Below are 25027 nucleotides of genomic sequence, written 5' to 3'. Positions count from 1 at the left end.
CCAAACTGCATCTTGACCTAGAACTTCCTAACACTGGTCACACTGCTGACATGATACAGGACATGCTTCACAGTGAGACTCAGAGCACACTTCTATACCAAGCCCAATCATCCATTCACTCAATCAACAATCGCTCAGGGTCAACCACGGACCACACAATGGATTAGGCATGAGGTTTGCAACGGTGGCAAGCCTATTTAGACAAGAAAATCTCCCAGTCCAAATTCCCATGACCTCCCTCTCCCAGACCACACCACACCGTGTATCACCAGGAATGACCTCTAGGAAAGCAGGCTGGAGAGGATCTGCTAGAGATGAGAAGAGCAAGAGAGAAAGAGAACAAGAAGTGACATGGTGGGGGTCCCCGCAGCTTGGGCAGTGGCCAGGCAGCCCAGCTTTGTGAAGGCTCTCTGTGCACCTGGCACACACCCTGCCTCCACGATGCCCAAGAGGAAGGTCAGCTCTACCCACGGGGCAGCAAAGGAGGAGCCCGAGAAGAGACAAGCTCCTGCAAAGGTAGAAACAAGCCAAAAAAGGTGGCAGGAAAGGATAAATCTTCAGACAAAAAAGTGCAAACAAAAGGGAAAAGGGGAGCACAGGGAAAACAGGGCAAAGTGGCTAAACAAGAGACTAAAGAAAACCTGCAGAAAATGGAGAAACTAAAAACAAGGAGAGCCCAGCCTCTGATGAAGCAACAGAGAAAGAAGCTGAGTCTGATTTAAATCATACACTCAGAATTATCAGTGGTCCCTGTCTCCCTTCTTGTACAATCCAGAGGAATATTTGCATCAACTGTTTGATGCAAGTTTGTAGATGCAAGTTTTTTATTAGCTCTAGAAACATTTTTAAGAAGGAGGGACGGGGTTCCTAGGTGGCGCAGTGGTTGAGAATCTGCCTGCCAATGCAGGGGACGTGGGTTTGATCCCTGCCCCAGGAAGATCCCACATGCCGTGGAGCAACTAAGCCCGTGCACCACAACTATTGAGCCTGTGCTTTAGAGCCCGTGAACCACAGCTATTGAGCCCATGTGCTGCAACCACTGAAGCCCACGCACCTAGAGCCCGTGTTCCGCAACAAGGGAAGCCACGGCAATGAGGAGCCTGTGCACCACAACGAAGAGTAGCCCCCACTCACCACAGCTAAAGAAAGCCTGTGCACAGCAAAAGAGACCCAACACAGCCAATAAAATAAATAAATAAATTAATTAATTTAAAAAAAAAAAAAAAAAGGAGGGAATCCCACCTCAGCCCACTTTTAAAGAGGTGAAATCAGTTGCTGATTGTTTATTTTTTGGTACAACCAGAAAATAGTGGGATATTCAACATGGAAGGCTTTGATTATCTTGGGTGTCAACCTAACATTCCACAGATGGTCGTAATTGTTATAACCTATAATACAAAGCATACTAATTTGGAGTCAGTAGTGCATTTACTATCTTGAACACTTTAAATTACTTCTCTTTCCATGTTGTTTTTGGTAGAATTGTTTCTTAAAGCAAACCATTCCTTGATCTTGGCTCTCCTTATCAGAATTTTGTGCACTCTATAACATCTTTGGTCATGGTGGTCCAGTTTTCCTAGTAATTTTGTTAACGTGCTATGAATGACTGAAAATTTAAGTATGTGGTGTATATGATAGTAAATCATGAATTAGTGGAGCTTATCATGTACCAGCATATCAACCTGTAAACATATTGGTACTCGACATTCTGTTAAGGAAAATCTGAGTCCGAATTTTAAGCTGGAAAGTCACTGGAATAACTGTTCAGAAAAGAATCACAACTACACAATGTTTTAGATTTTTGGTACGTAAAGAATTGTGTACAAATTGAAATGTCTGTGTACTCATCCTCAAAACAACTAACAAAATCTCAATTATGAAAAAAAAATCGACATAGTGGGAGTAACACAGGAAAATCGATTTGGTAATACTTCCTCCCTTATTTCCACAAAATATTAGGAAAAAGGAGACTGGATGGCCAAATGGACACCAAAAATGGCCATATATGCATGTACTATTATACAGGGAAATAGTACTGGAGCAGCGGTCAGGAGGCCCGCACTGGGTTGGTACGGATGTATGTTAGGGTTCCTTTTACCTTTAACAGTCTATGAACCAAGGGGGGAAAAGGGCATAAATGACAAATCCTGAGTGAGAAAATTTCTTGAGTATCTCTACCCGCAAGTGATGAGCACTTTCTACATGCAGACACCAGGTTGGAATCTATGCAGAATAAAAGACAATTTCTGACTTCTAGCCTTGCTGGAGAGAGACACAGAATTTGCAACCAGATCAGTTTGGGTTCCAATCTGAGCTCTGCCACTATTCTGTCTGAGCCTCAGGACCTCACCTGTAAAAAGCGGACAGAGTATCATCTGCCTGGTGACAACGGCTATGGGATCTAGTAAGCCTGGCATACGATAACCACTACAAGATGAGAGCTATTATCATTTGATCCAAGTGGCCTACATGAGAGAGATGAATATGGGAAGTCACCCAACGAGTGTGGCAGGATGCTGGTATCAGGATCGGCTCGTTATTTCTTATAAAGGCAACTGCAAATGTCCGAAACCTTTGGTGACGGATATAAATCCTTAACGCCACAGTGGAGGTTTTTTGCATATAAGAACAGGAAATATGCAGCATTACCTGGGCCCCTTAGAAACAGACTGGCACAGAGGACCCAGCGACCAGTGTGAAAGAAATGGTTCCTGGAGCAACAAGGCTCACAGAATCGGCCTGAGGGATTCTTCCGGAGGTCTCCTCTCACCAGAGGGAGCTTCAGGCACTGGGCAGGGATGGCACTCAGGGCAAGTATCTGCTAAGCTGTTTTAAAAATAAGAGTTTGGGCTCAGGTTTTTTTTTTAGCTCCTGTAGTCCTCCCACCCCAGGCTCTGGGGAAGAGAGACCCCTGCCCTCCTGCAGTGGGAGTGGGTGGAGGGACTCTGGCTCTGGAAGGTCCCTGGGATGGCAAGGCAGTCTGTGGGAGATGAGGTTTCTCTCTCCCATCTACATGCAAATAAGTTGCTCCTGTCCTAGACCTGCCTGGAGAAGAGGGGTGGACACAAACTGTAAATGGAGATGGTCATTCATTGGGAGAAAAGAGGTGCCTGGCTAAATTTGGCAACAGCTGAGGAGGAATCTTAGCAAAAATGAACTCACCCCCTTGTTTGTGAGGGAGGCCTAATCCTTACTTTGCCCAAGAGGATTACTGGGTCTTAGAAAGAAGCTCACATGCACTTTTTTTAAGCTCATGCCAACTGCATTTGTGTCCACAATATCCAAGATTCGTTCTGCTTTTTAGGGAAGATAATAGACATTCCATGCTATTTACATGCCTCCAAATCTCAAACCTAAATGTTTCCAACCTTTGCTATCACCCAAAGTGGGACTCTGTCTCCCCAGCTTTCCCCTGGCTGTTGCTTTATATTCTTTGGAAGCGCATTTTAAATGGAAGGCAAGGTACCAAACTGCAGTCAATTTGTGGAAAAGTCATTGTTTGTGGTTTACAATATACCTTTTCAAGGTGTTTGTAACTGCAGTTCCACTGGCTAAGTTTCTACGCATCCCCATCATTTTTCCTTTCCTTTGATACTATACAGTTAGTGTAATACAGTCCAGAGTTCTTTTTCTTTTCTTTTTTTTCAAATCCTGTGTGTCCTCATTCACCCCAACACTACCCTATCCTCTCCAGGAAATTCTGGACCCACTGACATACGTAACACAAAAGTGGGACTGACGAAAATCTGTCTTTACCTTAGCATGGCACTCTCAAAACATCATTTACAAATACTACAAATTGGCACCTGTGTTGGGCTTTACAATTTACAAAGCATTTTTACATAACAAATTCAATCCTTATAATAGCCCTATGAAGTGTTCTCCCTCTTTCACAGAAAAGGAAATTGAGGCACAAGTCATTTAAATAAATTGCCCAAGATCACAAATAGAGTGGTAAAGCCAGGACCCAACACATTATATGGCTCCAAAGCATGCCCTTAACCACGATCTACAACAGCCGCATCACCTAGGGGCTCAGATGTCTGCAGACGGAACAAACTCTAGAAAACAAGAGCTGCCTGATCCCAGGAAGAGCACAACTCTTCCAGTACTGGCTTCCTCAGGAGCAATAGTCTGTGGTGGTTTCTACTGGTAACTACTTCTCCTCACCTTCACCACCAGGGCTGGTTCATTTCCACCTGTAGTTACAATTCCTGTTTCGGCTCTGGAGCCAATGGAACCCTAAATGAGAAGGAATTTGGACCTCAAATAGTATCTGAGGCCATGGCTTCAAGACAAACTGAGCCAGGGGTGTTCTCATCTTGAATCTCAGATCCCCACATGATCCCCCAGTTTCCTGTGCCTGCCTGGTCCTCCAGGCTGGAGGAAAACCTGCCATGGATGCCAGTTCCTTCTAGATCAGAGCCTGGTCTTGTCAATGTCGACTACATATAAAACATATAGTACTGGGCATAAAAGCCAAAGCGAAAGCAGGTGGGGAAGTGAGTGGTCATCTTTATCTGACTGGGTGGAGCAGGTTCTCCTCACTCCTCTGGGCACCAGCACAGAAGGAAGTGGCAGTGGGCAGAAGCCTGGCAGATCATGGGGCGGCTAGGCCAGCTGAGGGCAGGAAATACCCTGCGAGTCGTGCATCACCCCTGGCCTCCCCTCCCACTAGAACGCCAGCATGCCAAGCCTGGGAAAGGTACAGAATCCACAACAAAGAGAAGGTACTGGACTGTGACCCCATGTCACGAACCAGCTGCAGATCGGTGGCCTCCGCCCGGGCCAGACCTGGCTCAGTGGGGAGGCGGCCTCCTCTCACTGCGGAATTCCAGCTGCCAGTGGTGAAGCGGTAACCATGGGAACCAACACAAAGGGCTTCAAGTTGAGGGAAAGAGGCTGGAGGCGATGGGGAAGAGGCAGAGTGGGACTTCAAGTGACAGTCCTGCGATTCTCCTAACTTTAGCCTCTCCTGACCTTAGCCGAACACAGTTACTGTGGATCAGACTAGAGACACGTGGGGCTTGCACTGAGCCAAGCAGCCTCACGGTGTCAGCGATAACCAGAGAGCCAAGATCCCTGTAGGTTCTTCCTCCAGATTTCTTTTCTCCCCTTCAGAGAGCAGAGCCCCAAAAGTTTCATCCGCCAGGAATTTTGCCCTGAGAAAACGTGGCTCACTTGGGTGGACAAAACTGGTACACAATAATATTCCTTCGAATATAAGCAGCACTTTGCAAAGGGGCTCCTCCCGATGCCCCCTGGCCTCAGCCCATTGCCCCCAGCGGCACCCACTGTGCTTGCTGGGGGGCTTCCTGGTGAGTCTTAAACAGAACTGGGTGGTTGAGGAAATGGTCCTGAAATGCCGGCAGTCAAGCTACACTGCAGAGGACAGGTATGGATGTCGAGAACATTAATACAGAATATCTTGTACAAAACCCTGTACTCTGGTGGGGCGGGGTGGGGATTAAGTGAAAAGGTTCATATCTAAACGGGGAATAGGGTCTGTATAGTTATGTAACTAATTTCCCCTCGAGGCATCCACATATTATTTTAATTGGCCAATGTGACTTCGTATGACTTCCTTAAATCAGTAAGGCTCTCAATCTATCACTTGGGATTTTTTCTTATTTAAAGTTCTAACTCAGGGCTCTCCAGAATCTGGAAGTTGACAAAACACTATGAAAATGGGGAACACAAACTATCCCAGGGCAATAGTTTACTGTTCCTCTTTTTTTTTGAAGTATAGTTGATTTACAATGTTGTATTACAATGCTGTACAAGTTGATTTACAAAGGTGTACAGCAAAGTGATTCAGTTATATACATATATATGTGTGTGTGTATATATATTCTAACAGATACAACACTACTATATATAATATAGGTAAGCAACAAGGACCTACTGTTCCTCTTACTTTCAGGGCTCTGGAGCACACTTCTCACCCTGCCTTCCGGTGGAGACCAAGATAATATCGCGTCTGTGTCAATGCCTACGGGGACTCCACAAAGTCTAGGCCAAGTCCACATTTTTTGTTCATAAGTCAGAGAGGGTCACTCACAGGAAGACTTCTGAGGGGCTGGGGAAAGACCCGAACACCTTCACGAGCGCCTCTCCTGCAAGACCCCCTCCACAAGGTAGAAAATAGAGCCATCAACCATTTAAGAACACATCACCTCTCCATCAACAGTGTTCACCTGCATACAGCCCACAATGGTGGCCCCAGCACCACTTATTGGGGTTACTCTCTCCCTGCAGTAATTAAATCTTAAAAACAATTTCACCTAAAAGGGAAAAGTAACTGACGTCTATTACGAACCTCCTCGGTTGAGAGGCAAGATCTTGTGGGGTTCCAACCCTGGCACCTCCATGCCCTCAGCAAGCTATTTAATCTCTTCTGTGTTTGGGAGTTTCCTCGCCTTTAAGGGGGGCAATAATAGTGCCTACCTCATCAGTGTGCGAGGAGGGTACAAGAAGAGTTTCAGACAGTGCTTGAGTCTTAGCAAGTACTTGACAGATATTGGATATTAATACCTACCAGGTGCCAGGCTAGTTATTTTTACATTTATTTTGTCATTTAATCCTTAGAACAGCCTAATCTGATATATATTAATACTTCTTTTATCACCATTTTGCAGATGAGGAAACTCAGGCTTAAAGAATTTAAGAACTTACCCTAAATTACTAGTAGGGGGCTTCCCTGGTGGTACAGTGGTGAAGAATCCACCTGCCAATGCAGGAGACAGAGGTTCAAGCCCTGGGCCAGGAAGATCTCACATGCTGCAGAGCAACTAAGCCTGTGTGCCACAACTACTGAGCCTGCACTCTAGAGCCACAACTATTGAGCCCATATGCCACAACTACTGAAGTCCACGCGCCTAGAGCCTGTGCTCCGCAACAAGAGAAGCCACAGCAATGAGAAGTCCGCGCACTGCAACGAAGAGTAGCCCCCGTTCTCTGCAACTAGAGAAAGCACCCGCACAGCAATGAAGACCCAACACAGCCAATAAATAAACAAATTTATTAAAAAAAAAATTACTAGTAGGTAGTAGAGCTCAGATTCAAACCCAGGGTGTTCGGTTTCCATAGTCTAAGACTTTTCCATGACACTACACTGCCTTTATAAAAGACCATTTTGTTGTTATTTTTAGTAAGGATAAGAAGAAGAAATTCTGATGTTTAAGAAAATAGCACCAATGGGGGAAAAAAAAGACAGGATTTTAAACCTCTACCTTAAGCAAGAGGCTTTTTAAAAAACCAACAAGACTAGCCTAAGAGAATCCTCTGCTCTGAAAAAAAATCCAAGGGAAATTGACACACATTCATACTCACAATCAGGGCAGCTATGAACCCTTGAGTGTAAAATGTCTTATTATTCATCATTGAATTCTCAGCGGCAACAGGTTCTTGGTAAATGTTTCATAAGTGTTTAGTGAATGAATTAAATCAACCTAAAACAAAATGCCTCTGCTAGAGTTGGCAAAGTTTATACCATCTTTCCCAAATACTCTGTTGAACCGACATAATTGAAGCATAACAGATTAAGTAAACTAGTATTACATTTACCACTCTGTGCAAGGTATTTTACTGAAAATTCCAGTTATGTAACATGTCCCTTAAAATAAAGCAGCACAATATTAATTATACAGAGATCATTTTTCTGCTTCCCCTACATCTTTGGAAAGAGTTTATAATATGTAAACCTTTCACCTTTCTTTGAATGCCTTGAATGCTTTGAGCCTGGGAGCTCAGCTTCAACTACTATCATTAAATCAGTCCACAAAAAAAGACGGGTTTGCCTAGCGGGTGTTTCCTCTCTTTGAGGTTTACATCTGATGGCAAAGCAAAGCCCCAGTGGTATTTTGATCAGGTAGGCAAGAACTTTAAATTCCCTACAACCTCAAAAAAGGACCCATTAAAATGAAGATACATTTAATGCTAAGGATATCGGTTAATATGTTACAAGATCCTTGAGAATCTCACATAAAGGAGATGGCTTTCACAAAAAGTGCAAATAGCTTTATCATTAACACCAAAACCATGTATTTATCACAGTACGTGGAATTATTAGCTGACATTTATTGAGTTCTTAACTAAGCTAAATACTTTCATTATCCAACTCAATCCTTACAACTACCTTATGAAGGAGATGTTGTATTACTATCCAATGTTTCCACGTTCAGAGGCATTAATAACTTGCCCAAGGTAACATACACCGAGAGGCAGAGACGGGATGTATACTCTTGTCTATCTCTAGGACCTAAGTTGTTCTCCTAATGGAGCTAATGCTTCGCATACAATAAAATACATATGTCTGAAGTGTGCGTTTTGATGGAGTTAGATAATTGTGCAACCATCACTCAAGATACAGAACTTTTCCATGGCTCCAGGATGTCTCTTCTTACCTCTTTTCAATCAAACTCCCCTGTCCCACCCCCGCCCACCAAGCAACCACTAACTTCTTCGGTCCTAGAGTAGTTCTGCCTATTCTAGTACTTCATAAACAGAACTGCTTGTATATTCTTTTGTGTTTGGCTCCTTTCAGTTTAACATAATGGTTGGGATTTGTCCTGGCTGTTGTGTATATCACAAGTCCATCCCTTTTGACTGCCAAGTAGTATTCCATTAGTACAGGTGTACCACAGTTTATCTATTTTCTTATTGATGGACATAGGGTTGTTCCCAGTCGTTGGCAATTATGAATAAGGTTGCTATGGCCACTCTGTACAAGGCTCTTGGTGGACATTTGTTTTCATCAACTTGGGTAAACAGCCAGGCGTGGCTAGTTGAGTCATAGGGTCGATGGATGTTTAACTTTACAACAAACACAAGTTCTTAACCCCTGTACTCTACTCCCTCAGAATGGCACTAGCTTATTAACATGTTTGATTTCTCCTTTTATATGACAAGTTCCCTGAGGGCAGAGGACCCATCTGCAGTTGCTGGGCGACCTCCCACACAGCAAATGTTTGTTGAACAAATGAACGACCATTGTTCATACTCCTATTCCTCCTCTGGGCGTTACCACAGCATAAGAAAACATGCTTGGCATGTACAGAGAAACAGGACAGACTGAAGGGTGTGAGGTGGTGGTGAAAAACTGCCCAGCCAGGAGACTCTTGACTTCCCATTTTCTTTCTGACATGACCTTTCCTAGAAAGTGAACCTCTCCCAGGGGTGAGGGGTGGCTGTTCCTGATCAAGTGACCACGGCAAGGGAGAAAGGTATCACTGCAACTGAGGTCACAATTACAGAATACTTCTGTCAAACAGGTGGGCAGAGAAGCAGCAACCCATGAAATCCTGACCTTCTGAAAGTCACCTGCAAAACAGCAGCACAGCTGGAGCTCAGGGGAACGGCCTTGCAACAGAAGTTACAGGAATACTTGGTTTTGGTGAAAGTGCTACATGGTTTCTCCATTGGAAATGGAAAGTCAAGAATAAATTTTGAGGAGAAAGTAAAATGCTGATGTAAAAAATGTAACCAGACTGGGCTTCCCTGGTGGCACAACGGTTAAGAATCCACCTGCCAATGCAGGGAACACGGGTTCGATCCCTGGTCTAGGAAGATCCCATTTGCCACAGAGCAACTAAGCCCGTGCGCCACAACTACTGAGGCCCGCTTGCCTAGAGCCTGTGCTCCTCAACGAGAAGCCAGCACACTGAGAAGCCCGAGCACCACAACGAAGAGTAGCCCCTGCTCACTACAACTAGAGGAAACCCAAGCGTAGCAATGAAGACTCAGTGCAGCCAATAAATAAATAAAACTTTAAAAAATTAAAAAAAAAAAAGTAACCAGATTTAACACACAAGATGGGAGCCTGAAAAGAAGGTTGGGTCCAAAGTGGAAAAAGCTTTTAGGCACACCAACCTTAGCTCCAGCGTTTATTACACATACACACACCCCTTCCCACCTTGGGAGGCAGAACTTTTAACTCCCATGAATCAATTCATTCATTTACTGTAAGTTACGGAACTTATACTATCTTCAACCTAGAACTTCTTAGAAAGTAAGTAAATCATTGTTGATTTTCTATCCATCAATAGAAAAGGACTGCCGAGTCCTGGGGATAACGTAAAATCTTTCTTACCAAAGGAGAAGCTTTGTTTTACATAAATCAAAACAGGGCTTCGCCACAATCTGGGCTCAGGTGCTTTTGAGGCAATCTTTATTTCCTTTGGTCCCAGGTTATTGAGGACTGAAATTTGTTTAGAAATTCCTCAATTTGGGGGTTCTGAGAGGTGACCTAGCCTTCCCTTATCCAAACAGTACTGCACTGAAGCCATCCTAGGCAGATGGATGTTTATCTATTCTTAAAATCTCCAGGGAAGTAAATTCTCTACAACATCCCTTGGTAACCTTCTCCAGGGTTTTATCAAGCATATGGTGAGGAAGTTCTGATGCAGAAACCAATAAAAATATTAACTCTATGAGTCTAGCTACAAGCACTGGAAAGGGGTATGTGTTTGGGCACTTTGCCTTCATGGTAGAGATGTATTTACAAAACAGGCTCTACAAACAGAAACCATTTGTCTGGAGCAGATGTGGGAAGTTGATTCAAGAGAAATTACCACAATAAATTCTGTTTCATGAACCATGTGAATAAGTTATTGTTGGTTATAACATTTTTTTAAAGTACAAATTTATTTCCTTGTCAGCTCCTAATTTAAGCTCCTAAACCAGGTTTGTTAGCAATTGCAAAAAGTCCAAAGCTGCAAAGTTTTCAAATTACTAGGCTTCCATGAAAACCTAGGCCTTAGCAAATAGAACATGAATGTTATCGCTATAAACAGTTTTTTAGTTCTGTATAGTCTACCTTTTCTGCAATAATCATGTAATACTTTTATAATTTAAAAAAAGATTTGTAAAAGACAAAAATTAACCATCAAAATTAATTAAAATGTAAACTAACTTCTGGTGAGATTATTTGAGGGAAGATTTAGCCATATGTCTGACCAATGTGCTTTTAATTGGAAACGATAATTTAACCTTTAAATATTAACTAGTTAGAAATAGGAGACGCATAGAACTGTCTTTAGAAGCCCCTGTGCTAAGACTTCCTGCTGCACCCTGACGTCTCACAGCAATCTCTCCATGGAGATAACCTGCATGTGGGCTTCCCTTCCTCTCCAAGGCCTCCATGCACAGAAGGGCACCACAACAACATGAGGATTAAAAAAAAAAAAAAGAATGCCAAAATACATCAGAGAGAAAGAGACGGTCACACCCCACCCCTACCCCCACCGGATGCTGGACGTGCTGAAATTTTACAACCTCTCCCCCACCCCTCAGTAAAGCACTTTTATCTCCCTGGCAACTCAGAGTAAAGCATGTGTCAGGTATAATCGCATTTTCATGATGTAACTTTTGCTGCATAACAGCGGAACACACCTTTAAAAAGAAATCGCCTTAGGATCTGGAACAAGTGGAAGGGGGGAGGGGCAGGCAAGCCCCTCAAAGGCACACTTGGGATCTTTCCTACAGAAACAAATCCAGTAACATTAAGAAAGGCAAGTCGTTCTAAACTCAGTAGGAGCCCTCGTGGGAAGCAATTTATCAAAATTAAAATATTTCACAGATCATTTCTTCTGAAAAGTTTTCATGCTGTCAATAATCTGCAATTCTTTTCCTCTTGGAGGGGCAGTTTCTGCCTTCCTATTTAAAAAAAAAAAAAAAAAGCCGCGGTCCACGAGTGTCAGGAGACCCTCGAAGCGCGCCATCTACCTCCCCCATCAGGCCGGCAGCTGGCAGAGAAAGCCCGCCCGGGGACCCATCCTCACAGGCAGGATCTTCCAGCGTCGCCGCAGGGACCGATATAGACACCCTTTAGAAAACACACCGCCGGGCAGCCGCCCTCCCCCCTCCCAGGCCAGGGAAAGCGGACCCGAGTCCCGCACTCACCATCGCAGTTGGCCTGGCCGCCGCCGCCCCCCGGGGCCGCGCGGGGCTCCGGGCCGACGCCAAGTTCAAACCTCGCCGCCGCTGCGAGGAGGCGGCGCGGGGCATCGCCGGCAGGGCTGGGCCGCGCTCAACAATGGGCGGCTCGGCCGCGCCCAGCGCCCTGCGCCCTGCGCCCTGGCTACAGCGGCTGTGGCGCGGCGGGCCCGGGGCGCGCGGCCGCTGGCGGTGAACCCGGGCGCCGGGCCGGGAGGGTGCGGGGGCACCCGACCACCACGCCGCCGCGGCTGCGGGGGCCGCTCCGGAGGATCCGCGCTCGCGCGGCGCTCGCCACCAGGTAATCCCACAGGAAGCCTCCCGGATTGGCCCGGCGCTCAGCACGGGATTTGCATTTCAATGGCAGCGCTGGTTCCCTAAGGTTTGAAAACGGATTCTGGGCTGCGAGAGTCGGGCTCCGCTCGCCCCTCAGCAACGTCCTCGGGCCCTCGTGGTAGTAAGGGGGCCGAGGCACACACTCTCAGGCTCTGTTTTATCGGTTCACAGTCAGAAAGGTGTCTTAACTCCACCTCCCCGCTCATTTTGAAATAAAGAGGGATCCAGAAGAAAAACAGCCACTTCAAGAAGCCCGCGCTCGCTTTTCAGGGGCTAGTTAGTAATTGATCAAATGAAGCATGAATGAAGCAAGGTAAAAAGTTCACATCTTTAAAAAAAAAAAAGCTCACATTACAAGGAAAATAACCATCCTTTTTCTCCGTGTGTCCTTTTTCAGTATAAATCAACCAGAGAAATTCAGGTTGTTGCTGAACGCTGATGCTCTTGAAACCTCCCTTCCCAGTTCTTTTGTTTCCAGGAGCATCATCTCTGGATGAGGGACAGGTGATTACTTACTGGTTACGACTGTGATCTTTCAGGAGATTTTGAATTCAGCTTTGCAAACTCGGGGTCTTAGGCAATATACACATTTGCATTTGTTTTGTATTAGGATAAGATAGAGATGCCCATTTAATATTCTTAAGGAAGCTGTGGTGCTGTTTTCAGCTTCATCTTCAAAGGCTCTTCCAGCCTCTTTCAATGAAGGTAAGATTTTTTTATTTCCCATAGAGAGTAACTCTTAATTGCTTTCACATGTCATCTCCAGAGATTAAAATAACAGTAATGTTTGAAACTGGCTTTATTTCTTCTCACTCAAGCAGAATACCTGTTAAAATTTCAGGTTCTATATTTAAGGCAATAAGTACACATATAGACCCAGAGAAAAGAATGCCTAATTGGGTAGGAACTAGAAGCCTCAGTTCCCACAGAGTTAATATTATTTGCCTTTATTTGGCTGTGCTCTTTGTAATATCCCGGCAGAATGCAGAAGCATTAGGCACTACAGCAACCACTAAATAAACCTCTTTACAGATACCTTCATGGACAGGCTCCCCCTCCCCAAGGTATTATCCCCCTTAAAATTGTATTTTGTTTTCACTGTGGTATCACAAGCATGTACAAAAATGTATACACCTACCACACAGCCAGAGGGGTACCCACACACAGTGTTGCTAGATGTAAGAAGCAGGGAGGCTAATATTGCCTGTCCTGTGTCCTAATGTCCTGTGGGAATCTAGTTTTAGGTGGAAGCAGATGATGGTCAGAACTTATGCTTTAAACAAGGTGGTCAGTCCTTACAGATTAGAAAGCACATTGCTGCTGCCACCATGTTGAGGAAGGAAGAAGTATCAGCTGAGGACACAGCCAGGCGCTCTGCAGGCAGAATAGATAAGACCTCCTCTCTTGCTGCTGCTTTATCTTGTTTTCTAAGTACTCAGGATCAGGCGAAACCTCATAAGGGTGGACCAGATCCCTCTACTCCTGTGTGAAACATCACTTTAAATTGGTGATTCAAAACACATTTTGGCCATAGAAAATAAACTTATGGTTACCAAGGGGGGGGGGCACGGATAAATTAGGAGTTTGGGATTAGCAGAGACAAACTACTATATATAAAGCAGATAAACAACAAGGTCCTACTGTATAGCACAGAGAACTATATTCAATATCTTGTAATAACCTATAATGGAATAACCTATGTAAAACTGAGTCACTTTGTTGTACACCAAAAACTAACACAACATTGTAAATCAACTATACTTTAATTAAAAAAAAGGTTTTAAAAGCACTTTGGATCCAACTTTTACCTCCCACACAGCCTTTATTATACCAGTGAAATCCATCACTACGATAGGCGGTCCCTGGGCTTCCATTGTACCGCAGATTCTGGAAAAATACTTTTTACTTGTCTCTGTAATTTAGAGGCATTGTCAGATACTTGCAGATGAAAGGAAAACAAACTGTCTTGTGGGATCAGAGGTGGGACTGGATATGAAAAAATCTCCACCACAATACAAAATTACATGAACTTCTCTCTGCACGAGCTAGGGGCAAGTTCCCTCACCTGGTGCCTCAGTTCTCCTGCAAAATGGTCCATCCCTTCCTCACAAAGCATAAATGATAAATGACCATGAAATAGTTACACATATCAGGTGTGTGAATGGATGACTGCCAAGATGGTTTCTGTCCTTTAGTTCCTGCATCAAGACTACTCTCATAAATGGTGTATCACACTAGAATCCAAGGTGTTTTATTTTTTTCAAATGAAAACAGATATAGTGATCAAAAAATAAAGCTTTAAAAAATGCTAAAATCTTTTATGAGGAGGTAACAAATAGGAAAAGTACCCAACCTGATTTTAGAGAAAGGGTGTGCATGGCTAGTCAGCAACCTGCTGTTTGCATACTTTGTCTTTTGTTTAAAATCATGATTCTTTTTTTAAACATCTTTATTGTGATATAATTTACATACCATAAGATTTACGCTTGGAAAAAGGCACATTTTTGCCCTCCCTCCCCACCCCCAAGCCGCCTCTGATGCTGGAGCTGGTGGTGGGAGGAAAAGATCAGAGACACAGGAACAAGCCCCTGACAGCGTGGAGACCACAGCGCCCACCTACACAGAGACGTACCAGACAAGGGCGTGGAAGGTGCACCCAGGTGGTGATGGGAGGGGGTCCTGAGTGGAAAGCAGGGCTGGTGACAGGACTGGCAGCAGGGGCACTGCGTGCACGCATCGGTCAAATCATTTCCCTCCCATCTCACTGAAATATTTCAACCTACAAACCCAAATTTCAGCTTGAGTTAAACATGATAACGTAAAAATATTTAAAATCATATTAGGCTATTCTAATTGGGGATCTGGCATAATTCAGAACGATCTGATTCATACTGTGTACACGTTCGAAAGTTTGTTTCTCCCCTGCAATTGTCAGGTCTTATTACTAAAGAGAAACTGTGAGAATAAGTATGTTTTTCAAACAAAAAGCTTAAGAAATTTAGGATTACTGCCACATGTCTCTAAAGTCCAGCCTCAGCAGTTATTGTTTCAATTATTTAATTTAAATTAGCCTAATACATTTAATTAATTATATCGTTAAAGAAACTACATGTAGAAATCATAAACGTGATTTGGATTTTGAAATTTTTTTCACAAATTTAGCTTCTTTTCTATATTACATTAGTAAGTTTTATAATATATGTTGTATTTTATTAAATTTCACTCAAATACTCTACCATTAATTTTATACTTTAGAATATGAAACTAAATTTCACTTAGAAATAGTCAACCATTACTTCTTACCAATTCAGTTTGGCCTTCTTTCATATTATTCCAAATAAAGTTTTAATGTGAAAAATATAACTATTTAAAACATGAGTCTTTGTTGAATAACAACAGGCTCTTGCCACAGCTATACGATAAATTTCCTGGTTCATCTGTGTTCTTCTTCCCGATGTTGACACCTTAGAAAAACAATGTCAATATCTGTTGAATATTGAAAATCTGTTCTAGGGACTGTTTAATGGTCAATATAAACACAATCAAGAAAGACTACAGGGCTTCGTAGGTGACGCAGTGGTTGAGAATCCGCCTGCCAATGCAGGGGACACGGGTTCGATCCCTGCTCCAGGAAGATCCCACATGCCGCGGAGCAACTAAGCCCATGCGCCACAACTATTGAGCCTGCACTTTAGAGCCCGTGAGCCACAACTATCGAGCCCATGTGCTGCAACTATTGAAGCCCATGTGCCTAGAGCCTGTGCTCTGCAACAAGAGAAGCTACAGCAATGAGGAGCCCACGCACCACAACGAAGACTAGCCCCCACTCACCGCAACTAAAAAGAAAGCCTGTGCACAGCAAAAAAGACCCAACACAGCCAATAAAATAAATTAATTAATTTAAAATATTATTTAAAAAAAAAAGAATACACTTGGGGCTTCCCTGGTGGTGCAGTGGTTAAGAATCCGCCTGCCAATGCAGGGGACACAGGTTGGAGCCCTGGTCCAGGAAGATCCCACATGCCTCGGAACAAATAAGCCCCGTGCGCCACAACCACTGAGCCTGCACTCTAGAGCCCATAAGCCACAACTATTGAGCCCACGTGCCAGAACTACTGAGGCCTGCGTGTGTAGAGCCTGTGCTCCACAACAAGAGAAGCCACCTCAATGAGGAGCCCGTGCACCACAATAAAGAGTAGCCCCCACTCGCCGCAACTACAGAAAGCCCACGCGCAGCAACAAAGGCCCAGTGCAGCCAATAAATAAAAAATAAATTAATTAAAAAATATATATATATTAAAAAAAAAGAATACACTTGAAACACGGATTATTTGCTTCAGAGAGAAAATATTAGGAAGAACATACGGTGTGCTTCCTTCCCAAATGGGTATTGGGGGTTAGTGTGAACTGTTTGTAGCTTCTAATGTAATATTCACTTTGATAAATATTTTGATTTTTTTGAACCACTCACAGAAAAGTGTGAAAAACAAGTGAACAACCATCCTACTGAATAAAATGTTAAAATGGAAATTGAAAGTAAGGAAATGCATTTAAGACTGCTTCAAACCTGGGAGACCATTTATTTCATGAAGTGATGATTGTAACATAAAAGGGGGAAACCCTTTAATTTCTTTCAGCTTCTCAGAGTTAGTTACCCCTCTACCACAGGCCTTTCTCGTAATTAGCCCACGGAGCCTGCAAGTCCTCTGAGCTGACACCTTCCTCACTCTCCTTATTTAAGGCATCTGCTGCTGCTAGCGGCTGATTCACATTGACAAGGGCACCTCTGTGTTTCCTGCTGTTCTTTTAGCCCCAGGACCAGGGCCCCAAGTAAAGGCCTTTATGCAACCTGGTTATTACCCAAAAAGCTACTTAGAATTTTGCAAAGGTCAGAGCCCAAGGAAAAAAGAGAGGAGGACTAGGTAGGCAAAAGTTCACTCACTATCTGCATCACCAAAAATGCATGTTAGTAAAGCACTCAACAGCAGCGTGCGTGGCTTTGTGGGTCAGATTTGGGATCCAGCATCAAACCTGTATAGGTCTAACCAGAAGCAAAAAGGAAGAACAGAACAACACAACTAGCCGAACAAGACTTGAAGGGATAGCTCTCAACAGCAAAGGCAGTCAGCAAGTTTTTGTCCTCGTGGAAACACAGGAGACAAAGGCCATTTTCAATGTTATGGGGGGAGGGGAGGTCACTGATTAAGTAACAGTCACTCAGGTCAGCAGCCTCAAGTCAATCAGGAGACAAGGACTGACAGCATTCTTTTTGGAAGGTCTTGGCTAAAAGACTAGATATGCATCCTGGAGATTGAAAGCAACCTAAATGTTCATATAGAAAATGGCTACATTAATTGTGAAGCATATCATGCAGCATTTGAAAGAAAAGTGGACCTACAGGTAGGGATGTGGAGAGAGGTCCAGATCATTAAGTGAAAAAGCTTCCCATTTACTGTCTACATACACATTATATACAATATTTACTACCTGTTTTGTAAAAGTCCGGAAAAACTTCTGGAAGGAAATGCAAAGCTATTCCTGGGGAGTAGGACTGCAGGGAGAGGAATTCTGGTGATAAATACAAATTTACCTTTTGCTTTTAAACACTTCTGTAGAGTTTGGGCATTTTTAAGAAAACAAGAAGTATGATTTACTCTTTGAATTAAATGTATACAATAAAGATTTGAATAATTTAAAAAGCACCTTGAGGACTTCCTAGGTGGCGCAGTGGTAAAGAATCTGCCTGCCAATACAGGGGACACGGGTTCAAGCCCTGCCCTGGGAAGATTCCACATGCCACGGAGCAACTAAGCCCGTGAGCCACAACTATTGAGCCTGTGCTCTAGAGCCCGTGAGCCACAACTACTGAGCCCATGTGCTGCAACTATTGAAGCCCACGCGCCTAGGGCCTGTGCTCCACAACAAGAGAAGCCACTACAATGAGGAGCCTGCGCACCACAATGAAGAGTAGCCCCCGCTCTCAGCAACTGGAGAAAGCCTGTGTGCAGAAATGAAGACCCAGCACAGCCAATAAATAAATTAAATAAATAAATAATTTAAAAAAAAAGTTAAAAAAAAAAAAGAATGTCTCTGTGTGTGTGTGTGATGGGAAAATATAATTAAAAAAAAAAAAGCACCTTGAGTTCTGAAATATTTCAAATAAGTTATTTTTGATTAACTGAAAATTTTACTTTCACCACTCCCCCTTTCTTATGCTGGGGCTTGGTACGACAGCAAGGCAGCCCAAGAAATACAGTTCATACCTGAAGCTTAGGCTGAGCTGTCACAGTTTGAGGGTGAATCCAATTTCCTGACAACCTGGGTGCTCCAAGGCAAATGTGGAAAGAAAGAGGAAAAGGTGGAAAACAAAAAACAGAGAAGGGAAAGAAAAAGGGAAAAAAGAGATGGAGAAGAGAAAAGGGTAAAGAACAAGAGATGGTAGCTACTAGAGAGTGAAAGACAAGGGGAGGGCAGGAGACAGAACATAAAAAGAAACATCCAACTCCTCAAAACAGGAAGATGTGCTTGAACACAGGTGCAAAACACACAAGGGAGAACACTGATCAGGCTGTTAACTGAAGTTACCTGGGACAGGGAGAATGGGGGAAACGTTAACTTTCTCACCTTACTTTTGTTGTGCTGTAGTATCTGTTACAAGATCAAATAATAAAAATTAAAAAAAAAAAAGAACGTATGGTAGATAGACAATTATGAAGAAGAGAAAACAACTTCAGCAAACCTGCCTTTGATTGGAACCTAGGCACGTCACAACCTAAAACCTTTACCCTTCATCTAGATGCACAGTCTAATATGATATTTGTTATTGGAGGGGTTTATATGTTATGAAATAACAAAACTTTCAGAGAAAAATTTAATAGAAGGTATGAAATTCCAGACGTGATAAGATTTATATACCACCAGCATCTTGGGTGGCCATGTCTAAAAAGTAAATAAAAATCAACTAGAACTGCATTGGCTGGTAAACATCAGCAGTTCTGGCCACTGCTTATATGCACGTGGTCCCCACTTACTGTTGCTGTGTCACCAATGCCATTATACCGTTTTCTGGACACAAAGAATTAATTTCTATGCCTAGAATAATCTGACAGTATAATGTAAGGAGCGTCGGGTTCTAGATATGATTTAGATAATATCATTAAACTTTCAATTTCACTTATATTTTAGTAGATGGACTATCATGCAGGAAGTTTCAGAAGAGCTTAGATAAGGGAATTTTCCCATTCACCTTTTCCCCTTCTCCTCCTCCTCCTCTTTCCTCCTCTCTCTTTACCCATTTCAATTCAAATACCACTTACTGAGCACCTGCTAAGTGCAGGACATTGAGGATATCAGGATGGATGAGGTCCTAGCCCTGACTTCAAGGAGCTCAGTTTAGTGGGAAACCCAGATATCTAAAGAAATTATTTCAGTACCATGTGATAGGATAGCTAGGTCTGGTGGTCCAGAGCATGGATTGGATTCTAGAGCTTGCCAGTAGTATGCAAGGTTATTTGATCTCACTAAGCTTCAGATTTTCCTCTGTGAAATAAGAATGATTACACCTCCCACAGGTTTTTGCAAAGATTATATGAACTAATCATTGAGTGTGTGTGTCTGGGAGGCAGGAGTGATAGTGATATTCATGGTTCTTATTCCCTCCATTGAATTTCCTCTTTCCTCCCGGTTGGTGTCACTCATTGACCAAGAAAGGGATGACTCAGCAAAATTTATATAACAAAAGAATCCAGGCCTAAGATCTGAAAGGATACTCCATTAGAGCCAGTTTTCCTCCAACAGACAATATAGCTTTCTAGAACTAACAAAGAAGGGCAAGGAGAGTCAGAGGGAAGTGAAGGGGAGTTTGACGCTGGAGTCCTACATGATGTAAGATGGGAGCTCCAGATAGGCTTAGGAATTTGAGAGCAGAAAGTATGTGGTGGGTCCTGACCCCAAGCAAGAGTCTGGAGAATTAACTCAGTCACAGAGCTGCTGGGAACTCAGCACAGAGTAGGAGTCAAAGAAACGTCTGTGTGGTGCACATAGGTGGGAAAGAGGCTCACGCTTTCAGCAGTCTTCCCAATCCAGAGTGATCCAGGAGAAGGAGAATGTTTCCGGAAAAGCCAAGAGGGCATAGATGCCAGATGGATCTGAGGAGGCTGCAGACACCACTATCCCAGCCTGGATGTGATCAGAAGATACCTGCATGGGGAGATGGTGACATGGAGACCAAAGGTGCAACTTTACTCGACTTCCCGGCAACACACACGTGCACACATGCTCGCACGTGTCCTTGTGTGCACACACACACACACACCTGGACTCTGCCTAAGCACGTAACCCTAGGAGCTGGAGGAGACTGATTGGCTGATATTAAGTTCCTGTCTCCTTGCTAAATGAGTTCTCAAAACAGAAATTATGGTCAGTTTTTAAAAAAAGAAACAGATACATTTCTCCCATAATTGTGTTTGTGGCTCATATGACGCACTTAGAACAATGCCTGGCATAAAGTAGTGCTTATTCAGTGTTAGCTTTTATTAATTAGGCTGCTCTTATAATCACGATTAACTTTGTATAGAGGCAAATGATGATTATGGCAGAGAATTATGGTAAAATCTTCAACTCTGGGTATTCATTTCAATTTTGGTCACCAAGCAAAATTTCAGGGGAGAAAACCCACTCTGTAAATTCACTTGTAAAAAGTACAGATCAAGCACAATTCAAACAATGAAATTTCACTAGCTTAAAAGTGATTGTAGTTGTTTGTGCCAGCGAAAGGGTTTTCCCTTTTCAACCCCAAAGCTCTGAACAGGGATGATGTGAACTGCAAACAGCTGCCACCTCCCATCAGCGGCAGCAACCTTCCGGAAGAAGGTGAAGTGTGCTTGGTATGTGAAGGGCATTTGACTCTGGGAAAAAGACATGTGATCTAGGTGACGATGAGGACTGATGGCCCAGAACCCTGAAAGGTAAAACTGCAGAAGTGACAGGTCCTTAAAAGCATGGGTTCAGCTGGAGTGCATTCACATACCGGTATGTCCTTGTCACCGGGAAAGTGGGGAGGCGGCGTGGGCAAGGGCGTTCAGGGCTGAGCCAGCCGGCATTCTCAGCCTAACCTGAGCCTGCGCAGAAGCGTGAACATTATTTTCTGTCAAGGGAACTGAGTGTCTGAATTGATGGTGGCCAAGAAGCATAAGAACTGAGGATTGTAATCTTTTCTGGGACATAGTCCAAAATGTTCTGACGGAAGCTATAAACCTTTTTATTTCTTTTCAGAAAAATATGCGTAAGTTTCTGAAGATATAGATGAAGGTAAATAAGGACTGGAGGGCGGTGTGAGGAAGGGGGAGCATAACTGATTTAGGGATGGAATTTAGTGTGATTTCTGTCACTGGTTTGCAGCGTGTATTTTAACAAGAACTGCTTCCTTGCCTGAGAGCCTGCATGGTGACCGGGTAGGGAGAACGAGCCACTGAGACAGTGCAGGAGATGAGAGATAAAAAGGGAGAAGGACTGCGCAGAATAGACTTGGGATGAAAACAGCTGCATGCCTAGGGGGCCGTAGGTGGAGGGTTTCAAGGCTGAGTTGAGGTATCTGAATCTAATCATATGTCATATATAAGGAGAAAGCAGAACTGGAAATAGAGGCAGGTGACACTGTCATAAACTGGCATACAAACTGAACAAATGGTTTATAGAAATCTGTGTTAATGTCTAAAAGCATCATGTTAGGCTTCCTAGGTGGCGCAGTGGTTAAGAATACGCCTACCAATATAGGGGACACAGGTTCGATCCCTGCTCCAGGAAGATCCCACGTGCCACGGAGCAACTAAGCCCGTGTGCCACAACTATTGAGACTGCGCTTTAGAGCTCGTGAGCCACAACTATTGAGCCCAAGTGCTGCAACGACTGAAGCCCACGTGCCTAGAGCCCGTGCTCCACAACAAGAGAAGCCACAGCAATGAGGAGCCCACGCACCACAACAAAGAGTAGCCCCCACTCACCGCAACTAAAAGAAAGCCTGCGCACAGCAAAAAAGACCCAACACAGCCAATAAAATAAATAAATAAATAAATAAATAAATAAATAAATGTATAACAAAAATAAATAAATTAATTAAAGCATCATGTTATTCCACTGCTTACAAACCTCTGACTTACTTATTTGTAAAGAACTGATTCTCTGACCAAGAGAATTCATCAAAGACACCAACAATGATTTCTTCATAATGATACAAAACATCAACAAAACCAAAATTACTTCTTTTTTAAATTGCGCATTGATTTAGCACTTCTGGTCTTTCCATTATATCAGAACTTTAGGCCTTTCAAAAAGGACATTTCAGGCTTCCCTGGTGACACAGTGGTTAAGAATCCGCCTGTCGATGCAGGGGACACGGATTCGAGCCCCGGGACGGGAAGACCCCACATGCCACAGAGCAACTAAGCCCGTGCACCACAACTACTGAGCCTGTGCTCTATAGCTCACAAGCCGCAACTATTGAGCCCACGTGCCACAACTACTGAAGCCTGTGCTTCTAGAGCCCCTGCTCCACAACAAGAGAAGCCACTGCAATAAGAAGCCTGAGCACTGCAATGAAGAGTAGCCCCTGTTCTCTGCAACTACAGAAAGCCCGCGCACAGCAATGAAGACCCAACATAGACAATAAATTAAATTAATTACTTAAATAAAATAAAAAGACACTTCATGAATCTTATTCATAGCATCAAGACATCTATTCTACTGACTAGGTTTTCTTCTTAAGATTGTGTTATATGAAATCTTGAATACACATAAATATTTTAAATATTTAAATGACATCAACATTGCCATACACTGCTTTAAGAACAACCCAAGATGCTACAGAAGTGTAACTTCAAGAGATAAAAACAAGAAAAGTTGTTAGGATAAAACCAATTGGAATTTTTTAAATATAAATGATTTGCTTTGATGATTTACTGCTACTGAAGTTTAGACAACATGGTATTTAACGTCTACATATTTTTCAAAAGGAGTTCAATCCTATTTGGTGCTTTAGGTTAAAAAAAATTATCTTATCCTCATTTGTAAACTTATTTTTGAAAATAAAATTTTCAACTAGCTAATTGGCAGCTTCATTGGTCTTGAAGTATTAGTGTCTTTGGCTCTCAAAATAAAAACAAAGAAATTAAATGTAGCTGCTGTTTACCTTTTTGGCAGTCTCACTTTAACTACTGACTTAAGCCAATTCATTTCTCATTTTTTAAAAACCTACAACAATGTGCTTTAAGAAAAGATTCTAGCCACCAGGCACCATAATAGTTCATTTTCTAGGATCTTTTTCATTTGCCTCAAGTCACACAATTTTATTTTACACTTTCACATGTAGATTCCAGCAAGAGGAAAATTTTTCTCTACTTTACAGCTTATTTGCTTTTAAGCACAACTTTCTCCCAGTAGGTATTCAGGAAGCTGTTCTAACCCAAGCCGGATGTCAGCATTATTCCGCATACTTTAGTGCCACTGCCTAGGAACCAGAAGATAAGATGGGAGAGAAAATTTATTTTTAAAGTTCTTTGTAATCAGCACCTTTGGGAGGTGTCCAAAGTGTGGTTTTTATTGGCCAAAGGCAATAAGATAGCAGGGTTCTGGGAGGTTCTCGCAGGCAGGCTGTTGGCTGCCATTTCTCAGTGGTAGACCAGAAAGAGCTGGGCGTAGCCTAACAGTAATAGTAATAGTCACCATTTATTTTGTGGCCAGTATTAGTTTTACACATGCCCCAGGATTCACATAACTTATTTCTAATTTTTACAATAATACCTCAAGGTAGCTATTACTAGTCTTATTTTATAGAAAACAAAGCTCAGAGTTTATGTAACTTGCCAAAGTCAACAGTGTAGAAGGGGCAGAATGAATAATCAAAGCAGTTGCCTGACTCCAAAGCCCAAGCCTCATTCTCACACCATCCTGCATGACCAACAGAACACGGGCTAAGCCACTTTAATCAGAGGACTAGGTTTTGCTGTCTCCTAGAGGATGAAGGAAAGTGGGCCCATCTATTCTCTGTAGGCAAAGACTTTATTGCCATTCAGAGCACCAAGAAAAAGAAAGCTACTTAAATACCTTTTTTTGCCTATATGTCTAATGGAGGAAGAGCAAAGCCCTAGATCTCTCCAGAATAATTTTATTTTTCCTGGGTAAATGGAAAGTTACTATATTTTTCCCTTAAAAATTGTGCTTTATCCCAAATGAAGGGCACTTAACTTTGCCTGATTCCATCCACATTGACGTGGCTGTCAACAAGTCCAATAATTACCATTTTGCAAGCACACCCTGGTTTCCCTCCTTGGCACCTTACTCACATTTTCTGTTGTCTGGATGTAGATTCCTTCCTCAACACCAATCTCTACTAAGGAAATTCCAGCCAACCTCCCAGGACCTGTGAAACATATTCCTTTCTCAATGAAACTTCTCTGATCCTTAACCAAAAGCAATTTCTCCTTCCTCTGAAAGTTCAAAAATACATCATTCAATCATCTTCTGTAGCCCTTATCACGTTTAACCTTGAATAGAGCTATTGGTGCCATTAAACCAAAATCTCCCCTCCTAGACTAGATGTGTCAGGAAGGGGATTATGCCCCCTTCATCTCTGATGCCCAAGGTACACAGCTCATGTTAGTACTGGTGAATTAATGTTTCCAGGCCATTATACCCATGCCCATCATCTCATTTTTATGAGTCTAGGATTTTTTTGGCCCCCTTTGTTTACATAAGTCCTAGT

The 25027-nt window shown here is 43.0% G+C and overlaps 1 protein-coding gene across 5 annotated transcripts in view; it reads right to left on the bottom strand.

Annotated features, from left to right (window-relative positions):
• Window positions 1–25027, bottom strand: part of SHROOM3 (shroom family member 3) — a 123642-nt gene that overhangs the window by 68705 nt on the left and 29910 nt on the right. Inside the window, exon 1 of one of the 5 annotated variants that reach the window (XM_057726581.1) lies at window positions 20331–20458. The exons of 3 other annotated variants lie outside the window; for them this stretch is intronic. The gene's annotated coding sequence lies outside the window, so the exon portion shown is untranslated. Of the gene's footprint in view, window positions 1–11901; window positions 12008–20330; window positions 20459–25027 lie in introns of those variants that run through there. One more of the 5 variants, XM_057726577.1, reaches the window with a different exon arrangement.

Source organism: Hippopotamus amphibius, chromosome 3 (assembly GCF_030028045.1).
Source record: "Hippopotamus amphibius kiboko isolate mHipAmp2 chromosome 3, mHipAmp2.hap2, whole genome shotgun sequence".
Lineage (NCBI taxonomy): Eukaryota > Metazoa > Chordata > Mammalia > Artiodactyla > Hippopotamidae > Hippopotamus > Hippopotamus amphibius.
This window is presented reverse-complemented; position numbering and strand designations above follow the sequence as displayed.